The sequence below is a fragment of the Pan paniscus genome, chromosome 14, assembly GCF_029289425.2.
Source record: "Pan paniscus chromosome 14, NHGRI_mPanPan1-v2.0_pri, whole genome shotgun sequence".
NCBI classification, from domain to species: domain Eukaryota; kingdom Metazoa; phylum Chordata; class Mammalia; order Primates; family Hominidae; genus Pan; species Pan paniscus.
The window spans coordinates 92,312,495-92,322,719 of NC_073263.2; the positions used below are offsets into that span (position 1 = coordinate 92,312,495).

The 10,225-nt window shown below is 33.0% G+C and overlaps 1 pseudogene; it reads right to left on the reverse strand.

Moving 5' to 3' along the window:
• Positions 1–6,709: 6,709 nt before the first annotated feature.
• LOC112436912 (U6 spliceosomal RNA) lies at positions 6,710–6,809 on the reverse strand (annotated as a pseudogene).
• Positions 6,810–10,225: the final 3,416 nt, after the last annotated feature.

The following is a 10,225-nucleotide window of genomic DNA, read 5'->3' on the forward strand; positions in this document are numbered from 1 at the left end:
CAGCTCTTAAATTGTTTCATTGCATGATTTGACAATTTCATGAAATATTTTAGAAATGTATGACCCTTTCCACCACCAAGACCACTACCTCCTTGAGGAAGTCGCCCATGAATTGTAAGATATTCACAATAGGATAACATAGGATCTAGCCAGGGGAGGGTTGTGTCCATCACATTCAATGTTATATCATCATACAATGCACCCAATAAGTACTTGTTGAATAAAAGTTAGGGCAAGGAGTGGAGGACAGTACTCTTTCTGAATAAAGCAAATGAATACATATTTCCATTATTAAAAACAAGAAGCAAAGCAAAGTAGGTTTAGGGAAAAAATAGAAATGTTATTTAAAAACTATTAAATATGTGGTAGTTGCATAATGGTTAGGTGTTGATAAACATATCATGCCTCACTAATGTGTAAGGTGTATTTCTTCCTTTAGGTGATTAGTTTCCCAAGGAAAGGAACCATGATTTGTATGTTTGTTACCGCATAACCAGTATTAGGACAATGCCAGAAACACACCAGGTATTTGATGAATCTTGACTACAGTAAAAACTGAGTTAATTTAGTAAATTAATATTATATGTATCCCTCTGCTTATTAGTATGCCAAAATAATGCTTCATATGGTTAATAGAAATAGGAACATACAATGCTTTCTTTGTTTCAGTTACCATTAAAATATACTAAAGCACTTTAATGTATTAGATAATCAAATCCTTGAAACAACTCTAGGAAATACTTACAACTCTAGGAAATACTTACTATCATTACCCACATCCTGTATGTGAAGACAAAGAGGCACTGGGCAGGTTAAGTAAATTGGCCAAGGTCATCAGGCTTGGACAATTCTTGGGCTGGTATCTGAATCTAAGCACTCACTCTCTATAGGCCATGCTGTTACCCATTGTCTTATTCTTCTCTGTTGCCTCCATAATGAAAATAATGCATTTACATGTATTTTGGCTAGCCCGTAAGCAAAACAATTGGCAAATGAAAAAAGAATTGAAGAGAAATTATGCCCTTGTATATTCTCGAAAAAGGGAAAATGCGAGATAAAGAACTAAAATGGTAAAATCAAAATGCATACAGAAACCTATTAGAAGTTGACACTGGGAAGAAGAGAAAAAGGGAAACAAAAATGTTTCTATTTTAAATAGCTCATGCTGGCAGCAATATAAATGTTCATTTTAAGGACATGGTGCTGCTGAGGAAACAACTTTAATTAGCAGGATATTTCCATTCCCCGGGAGAGAGCTTGAGGAAGTAAAGAATGAAATAAAAGGATGAGACTGAGTGGGTAGCTTCAAAAGAAATTTAAAAACTAGAATTGGAGGGGCACAGTGATGGATAAGACTTGGAGAATGATCAAATATGAGGCGTAAGTGTAAATCTCAGGCTTCTGGCTTTGACAGCAAAGTGGATACAGGGCCCACGATCACAAAGCTGTAGGACAATCCAGATCACATACTGTTTTGTGTGATGATGAGCTGACTTTGGGATGTTTTTAGGGTAAGATACCTATCTGTATCGCTAGCCTCTTTTCTGGAGCAGCATATATTTGCCTCCCTATCACTGCCACTAGTTTACATCTCATGCCTCTCAATCTTAACACATGCAAAATTGGCTTCCTGAGCTCTCTCCAAACCTACTCCTCTTCCAGTGCTCCCAGATTTAGTAAAGGGCACCATCACCCACTTAGTGACCAAACCAGAATGTTGAGACTTTCTTAACTTCATCCTCTCCCTCATTTCACATCCACTCAATCACTAAGTCCTTCTGAATCTTCATTTTAGTACAATTGAATACATTCATTCTTTTCAATCCCCAATTCTAAAGCCTTACTATTTCTCACTAGATTTAGTGCTATTGCTAGATGAGTAACTGAAAGAAAGGTGAGGAGATGGAACTTGCTTTTCCCCTGTGTTAAAAAAAATCCTTGCTTATCCCCACTTTACAAATCAAATCTTTACTTACACTTAGAGCCCAGCTAAAAATTGCTCCCACTGGGACACCCTTTCTAGCTTCAAAATTAGAGCAATCATGGCCAGGCGCGGTGGCTCACACCTGTAATCCAGCACTTTGGGAGACCAAGGCAGGCAGATCACCTGAGGTCGGGAGTTCGAGACCAGCCTGACCAACATGGAGAAACCCCATCTCTACTAAAAATACAAAATTAGCTGGGCGTGGTGGTGCATGCCTGTAATCCCAGCTACTCGGGAGGCTGAGGCAGGAGAATTGCTTGAACCCGGGAGGCAGAGGTTGCAGTGAGCGAGATCGTGCCATTGCACTCCAGCCTGGGCAACAAGAGCAAAACTCTATCTCAAACAACAACAAAAACAACAAAACTAGAGATTGCTTCTCAATCACTTGACACCTTCTTCTGACATTTAGCATCTGTATAATTTGTTCATTGTTAATTGTAAGTATCATAAAAACGTGATCTGTCTCTGTCTTCCGCAACTCTGTTTTCCAAGTGCCTGGCAAGAGTTCAATAATTCATTAAGTGAATGAAAGAAGAGAGGTTAGCAAGATAACAACACCAAAAATACCCATTGGCTTTCATAACATAAAAATCATTGATGATTTTTGCAAGTCCGAGTTCACTGTGGCAGCTATATCAGGATGTATTAAGAGTAAATACAAGAAAAATAAATGCAATAGTTCAAATTTATTTCCAGGACTTGCTTCTGACATTAGTTGAGTTAAAAGAGGAAACTGTCACAATTGGTTAAAATGAAAGTACCCTTTGCTCATTGACAGTTACCCACTGACTTAAATAATTGAGAGCTGGCATGCCTGCAACCTTGTTATCAATAGTATCAACAAGAAGTACTGCAGTAATACTTTATTAAATGTCTTTGAAAATGCCAAATACGCATCACAGATTTTTTATTCTCAATTGTAGCAAAATAATAATTTTGTAAAATTATTACTTATAATCATAATTCACTTGAGAATTCTGAATTGATTTTCTATAGTCCAGAAAGCACAATGAAATCCTAAGGGTCAAACACAGACATAGGACAGCCATATTCAAGGGCAAAGGTGGCAGGGCTTTTAACCCCAAGAAGACACAAAACAATCTTGACAGTCTCGCAGGTAGCCAATGCAGCAGAGAAGCTTCTGGAGGTTGAATTTGACCTGCTTTCCCCCTTAGAGCCTCATATTCAACTCGGCCCCCAGACTTCCCAGAGCTAATCTTGTCACAGGACTCAAGAGAATAGCAAAAAGGTATAATTGATCTTTCCTTTCAGTTAAAATTCTTCCAAGGACAAAGAAAAGAGGCCTAAAAAGCAGCTCTCACAATAAATATTGTCTTCCTTTATTTTTTTAAAAGTTTCTTTGTAGATCTTGTTCTTTCCCAAGTGAATTTTAACACACAACCATTGCCCTTATACTCCAACAAAATAGTGTTGAATATAGATTAGTAAAAGCCACTCAGAAATTTAAAATCTAAACAGAAGAGGGTAATTGCAAAAAATAAAATGTGAACTCATTTTGAATTTTTGTCCCTTTGGGGACCTGGACTAGATAGGTACTCCCTTACAATAAGTGGATCTTGTCATATGGGTGCCCTTTTACTCTATTAAAAATATTTTTGAATTCTAGATTGAAATAATATATTAAAGCATTTCAATTTTATTCAACATTTGCTATCATGAAGAAAGAATTAAAATGCAACAGATTGCTAAGCATATTGGAATAAGCATAATAGCTTTACCCACTAAATCAATGGGGCTAAGATTTCTGCAAAATGAATATCTTTAACAATTAAGCTGGTGAAAAAGAAATGAATTAAGTGTTATCATTTAATAATACATAAATGTCGCAATGAGGTTTCTAGTTCCTATTTCTAACCATTGAAATCTGGGGAGTGGGGGAGGAGAGGCCCTTGAAGTGAATGAATTTAAAGTGGGTACTGTTCTGATGACTAGGGCAGTCAATATTCAAGTTTGTCTTTTTGTGTTACCAATTATCTTTATAATTTGTCTCATTAAGATGTTTTTATTTTAACACATGCTCACAAATTACTACTTATTTTTCCTGAGTATATATTTATGGAGACTGACATCCTAGATTATTTAGAGGATTCAGCCATAAACAATTGGGTTAGTTTGGTGGAAATTATGAGGATAATTCTGCTACCTGTAAGAATTCTCAACCTAAGAAACAGGCGCTACATGATTCTATTTGCATATCTATTGCATCAAATAATTCTGGAGCCCAATTTGCTGACTTGTGGATAAAAGGACATCTTAGAAAAATTATTTAGAAAATTTTTGCTGGAATAAAGAAACTTTCTCCCCTATATGGTTTTAAAAGTTACTCTCTGTGTTCTTTAGATCTGGGACACCACAGTTCTGTTAAAGAAGATACACCCATCCAAAGGAAAAATTTTATTTTGAACATAAATGTAAAATAGACATGAAAGTTATCCAGAACCAATAAGACTGTGCAGTTTTCTCCCTCTCAAGGGGTATCTGTTTGTGACTTTATACCTTTCTCTACCACCATCCCCCTGCTTAAAATTAATTCCTTTTCTGATTAATTTTGACTTTAAACATGTTCCATTGAGTACATTTTTATCCTAAGTCTTCTTTGTGACCATTCATCTGATATTTTTATATAATTAACTTATTCTTTCAGCTTTCAGGTTTAATTAGTTTAAATTTCCTAAGAGTAATGTTTTTGTTTATCTTTTATTTCAAAAACACCTGGCCTGGCTCTGGATTCATTGCCTGTGAGTCAAGCACTTTTTCTGGATTCTTCAATATTAACCAAGAGGATGCACGGCAATATATAATAAAAAATACGGCCACCAAGAGAATTATGCATGAGAAAGTTAGAACTATTTATGGTAGGAATATGAGTAAACATATCTATCATACGAAGAACACATGGACTTATCAGATACTATCAGTTAAGAAGTTAAATTGCTAACATTTTTATTTGAATGAAACAAATGATAATAGTGAAGGAAAAACACAAAATAATTTTGAATGAACAGTTTCTGTTATAATAGGGCTTTTTAAAAACTAAAATCAACTTAAATGCTGTAAAAAAATTGCATTAAAAATGGAATATTTTTACGTGTGAAATTTTGAGGTGTAAATGGAGTAAGTCCATTTCCCTCCATTATTATAAAGTAACGTTAATTTTACTAACGTGTTTTCAATACTTTATAATCATGGATGCTAAGAATATTTTGGATGCAGATCAAATTAGGCACAAGCATTTAAATTTCTTTTTAAATTTCTCACATGATACTTAAGAAATACACAATCATGCAGTGCTTAACAATAGGAATGAAGTCCAAGAAATGTGTTCTTAGATATTTCATTTTTGTGTGAACATCATAGAGTTTACTTACACAAACCTTGATGGGATAGCCTACTACGCACCTAGGCTATGTGGTATAGTCTATTGTTCCTAGGACACAAACCTGTATATATAGGCTATACCAAACCTATATATGGGCTTTTTCTAAACATAGAAAAAGTATAATCTTATGGGACCACCTATATATATATATGCTCTGTCATTGATTGAAAAGTCATTATGCTATGCACGTCTATAATCCATATGTACTTGTGACTTTTCTATAACAGAGCATATTGTCAAGGAAAACTATACTAATTCTAGAATGCCTTTCTTTCAACGTATCTTTTAATTGCAGATCACTCCAATATGAATTTCAATTTGCATTTTGTTCTCATAAAGTTACTCCTTTATTTCTTGCTAGGATGCTCAATTTTGAAATAAGATGTACACCTGTTAAACTGATGCATTTCTACCCTTCATTTGTTTGTTCTATTTTAATTTTATGTGATAGTTCTCCATTTGATGAGAACAAATAACAATTGTTTTTTCCTAAATCAAGTTGCATATGCATTCAATTTGTCAGGTCTGAATTTAGACATATCGTTTCAGATACTGTCTTCTATTACCATGCTGCACATATTTTTCCAAACTGGCATTTCAATATGCTTTACTTTTTTAAAAACTGATATTCCTAAAATTACCGTTTTCCTTCTCACTCTTTCCTTTCACCTTAACACTTTTCAGTAATGTTTTCTCAAAAAGGAACTTTCAAGCTCAAATAACTATAAAGGTAGGAAAGATGTTTTTAATTAATCATAAAGTGGTACTTAAAAGTTTGCATCTCTAAATGTGAACATATATAGAGAGAAAAAATGAATTTAGCAGCTAAAAAAAGTTAAGAAGAGAGTAAATTGTTCTTATCAAAACATCTTTTAAATTATTTTACACTGTAGTTTATTACAATTTAATTTAAAAATGTATGGTACTTCTGCAATATTAGTATGCCTTTTCTTGCCTCTAAGTTATTTTTTAATTATCTCTGGATATTTCAAGTAAAGTACCAATAAATTGTTGGATTATAAATGATATCTCAATATTTCATTTAATGATATCATTTTAAAATATAATTATTATTCATTCCCAAATTCACTGGATGAGAATAAAGTAGAATATTGGGGAGGGTAACGTTAAGGAAGTAAAATAGACTACTTTCACAAATAAGATCTGTAATTTGAAATTTAAAAATTACTTTAATATATGAAAATTCTGACTTTAAAAATTGCTAACCTACTTCCAGTAAAGGTAGTTACCCACCATTGAAAGTCTTGCAGAATCCCTTTCAAATTTATAATTCAGCAATTATTTCCAAGAGCATGTTTCACAAAATGCATACAGAGTGCTTCCTGAAGTTGTATGTCATCCTTTGCAAGGACACTGATAATCTTCTGAGTCATTCCAATTTTAGCGTATGTGCCACCAAAGCAAGCATGATTTTAAGATTTTTTTTTTTTTTTTTTGGTCATATTAGTCTCAATGATCATTAGACAAATTTTTAAATATTCAAAATTTTTCTTATAAATTGAAAATGTATAAGTATATATATTTATGGGGTATAATGTGATGCTATGATTTATAAATATGTGAAATAATAAATTAAACTAATTAGCATACCCATGTCAAATGCTTACTATTTTTGTGTTGAGAACATTTGAAATTTATTATTTTAGCTCTTTTTAAATGGACAATACACTGTAATTAACTACATTCACCATGCTATGAAATTGATCTGAAGAAAAAAACCCTCATTCTTCCCTTCTAAGCTTTTGTACCCTTTGACCATCATCTCCTTATTTCTCCACCTCTAGCTTCTGTAATTTATACTTTACTCTCAGCTTTTATGAGTTCAATTGTTTTAGATTCCACATTGTGTTATTTATTTTTCTGTACCTGGATTATTTCGCTTAGCATAATGTTCTCCAATTCCATCCATGTTGCAAATGATAACATTTCCTTCTTTTTTTAAGGCTGAAGAGTATTCTATTATGTGTATATACCAGGTTTTCTTTACCTACTTATCTGTTAATGGACGCTGAGGTTGGCTATTGTGAATATTGCTGCAAAGAACACAGGAGCGCAGACATGTCTTCAACAAACTAATTTCAAATCTCTTATGTAAATATCCAGAAGTGGGATTGCTAAGTCACATGGTAGTTCAATTTAAGTTTTTTGAGGAGCCTCTGTATAGTTTTCCATATGGCTGTACTAATTAATATTCTCATCAACAATATACAAGTGTACCTTGTTCTCTACATCCTCCAACACTAGTTAAGTTCCTCTTTTTGATAAGAACCATTTTGACAGGTGTGAGGTGATATTATGGTTTTAACTTGGATTTTCCTAATGATTATCTGTAATGATTAGTAATGTTGAGCATTTTTCATACCTCTGTTGGCCATTTGTAAGTCTTTTAAAAAAAAAGTCTATTCAGGTCCCTTGCCCATTTTTTAAATCAAGTTATTTGTTTTCTTGCTATTGAGTTGCTTGAGTTCCTTATATATTTTTGATATAAGCCCTTTATCAGATGTGGGGCTTATAAATATTTTCTCTCAATCCACAGGTTGTCTCTGCACACTGTTAATTCATTCCTTTGCTGTGCAGAAGTTTTTAGTTTGATGTAATCCTATTTGTCTATTTTTGTTTTGTTGCCTGTGCTTTTGGGGTCAAATCCAAAAAAATCATTGCTCAGGCCAATGTCATATAGTTTTGCTAAAATGTCATGTGTGTTTTCTTCTAGTAGTTTTACAGTTTCTGCTCTTACATGTAAGTCCTTATTAAATTTTGAGCAGATTTTTGTGCATAGTATGAGATAAGGGTCCAATTTCATTCTTCTAAATGTAGATATCCAATTATCCCAGCAACACTTTTTGAAGAGACTGTCCTGTTCTTATTGTATGTTGTTGGCTCCTTTGTCAAAAATCATTTCTGGGCTCTCTATTCTGTTGGTTTATGTGTCATTTTTATTAGAGTACCATGCAGTTTTAATATATTAGTTTTGTAGTACACAGACATACCTTGGATATATTGCAGGTTTGGATCCAGATCACAGCATCAAAGCAAATATCACAGTAGGAAAGGCAAATGAATTTCTTGGTTTCTGAGTGCCTATAAAAGTTATATTTAAACTATAATCTCTTAAGCATGCAACAGCATTATGTCTTTTAAAAAGTACAATACAAAAAATACTTTATTGCTAAAAAATGCAGACACAGAGACTTGAAATGAGCACATGTTGTTGGAAAAATGGTGTTGATAGACTTGATCAATGCAATGTTGCCACAAACCTTCAATTTGTAAAAAATGCAATATCCGCAAAGTGCAATAAAGTGAAGTATAAAAAACAAACAAACAAGTTATGTCTGTAGCTCGAAATCAGATAGTGTGACATCTTTAGCTTTGTTCTTTTTGTTCACGACTACCTTGGCTATTCATGGATTTTGTGGTTCTATACATATTTTAGGATTCCTTTTTCTATTTCTATGAAGAAAAATGAAATTTAGGGATTGCATTGACACTATGCTCTATGGACTGCTTTGAGTAGTATGGACATTTTCACAATATTACTTCTCCCGGTACATGAACACAGGTCATTTTTTCTTTTATTTATGCTCTTTTCAATTTATTCTATTAATTTTTATAGGTTTAAGTTTACTTGTTTTTTACCTCCTTGGTTAAATCTATTCCTAAATATTTAATTTTTTGAAATTATTGCATGTGGAATTTTTTTGAATTGTTCATTATTAGAGTGTAGAAACACGACTGATTTTGGAGTGTCAATTTGTGTCTTGTAACTTCATTGCATTCATTTATTAGTTCTAACAGGGTTTTTTGGTAAAGTCTAGGATTTTCTATATATATGACGATGTTGACAGCAAACAGCAACACTTTCACTTCTTTTTTTTTCCTAGTTGAATGCTTTTTATTTATTTCTCTTGCTAATTACTCTGGCAAGAACTTTCACTACTACATTGAAGAGAAGCAATAGGTATCCTTTTTGAATTAAGAAAAGGAAAATAAGTACCTGTTTCTTAATTCAGAACTTAGAGAAAAGGCTTTTAATTTTTCACCATTCAGTATAATATTAGCTGTGGGCTTTTCATATATGGTATTTATTGTGTTGAAGCATATTCCTTTTCTAGCTAATTTGATGAGAGTTTTTATTATAAAAGGATGTTGAATTTTGTCAAATGCTTTTTCTGTATCTAATGAAATTATCATATGGCTTTTGTTCTTCATTCTGTTAATATGATGTATCATATTTATTGATTTTTGTATGTTGAATGATTTTTGCATCCCAGGGATAAATCAAACTTGATTATGGTGCATAAATCCTTTTAAAATGTTGTTGGATTTGCTTTGTTAGTACTTTGTTGAGGATCATCAAGGCTATTGGCCTGTAATTTTCTTTTCTTGTGGTGTCCTTGTCTGGCTTTGATATCCAAGTAATGTTGGCTTCCTAAAAATTGTGTAGAATTATTCCCTCCTCTTCTATTTTTTGGAATAGTTTGAGGAGAATTGGTATTAGTGCTTCCTTAAATGTTTGGTAGAATTCAGCAGTGAAACCATATGGTCCTGGGCTTTTCTTTAATTGGAAACTATTTATTACTGATTGAATTTCCCCATTCATTATTGGTCCGTTCAAATGTTCTCTTTCTTCATGCTTCAGTCTTGGTAGGTTGTCCCTGTTTAGGAATTCATCAATTTCTTCTAGGTTATCTAATTTACTGACATGTAATTATTCACAGTAATATTTTATTACCCTTTGTATTTCTATAGTATCAATTGTAAGGTCTACTCTTTCATTTTTAATTTTCTTTTCTTCTCCCTTTTTTCCCTAATCTAGC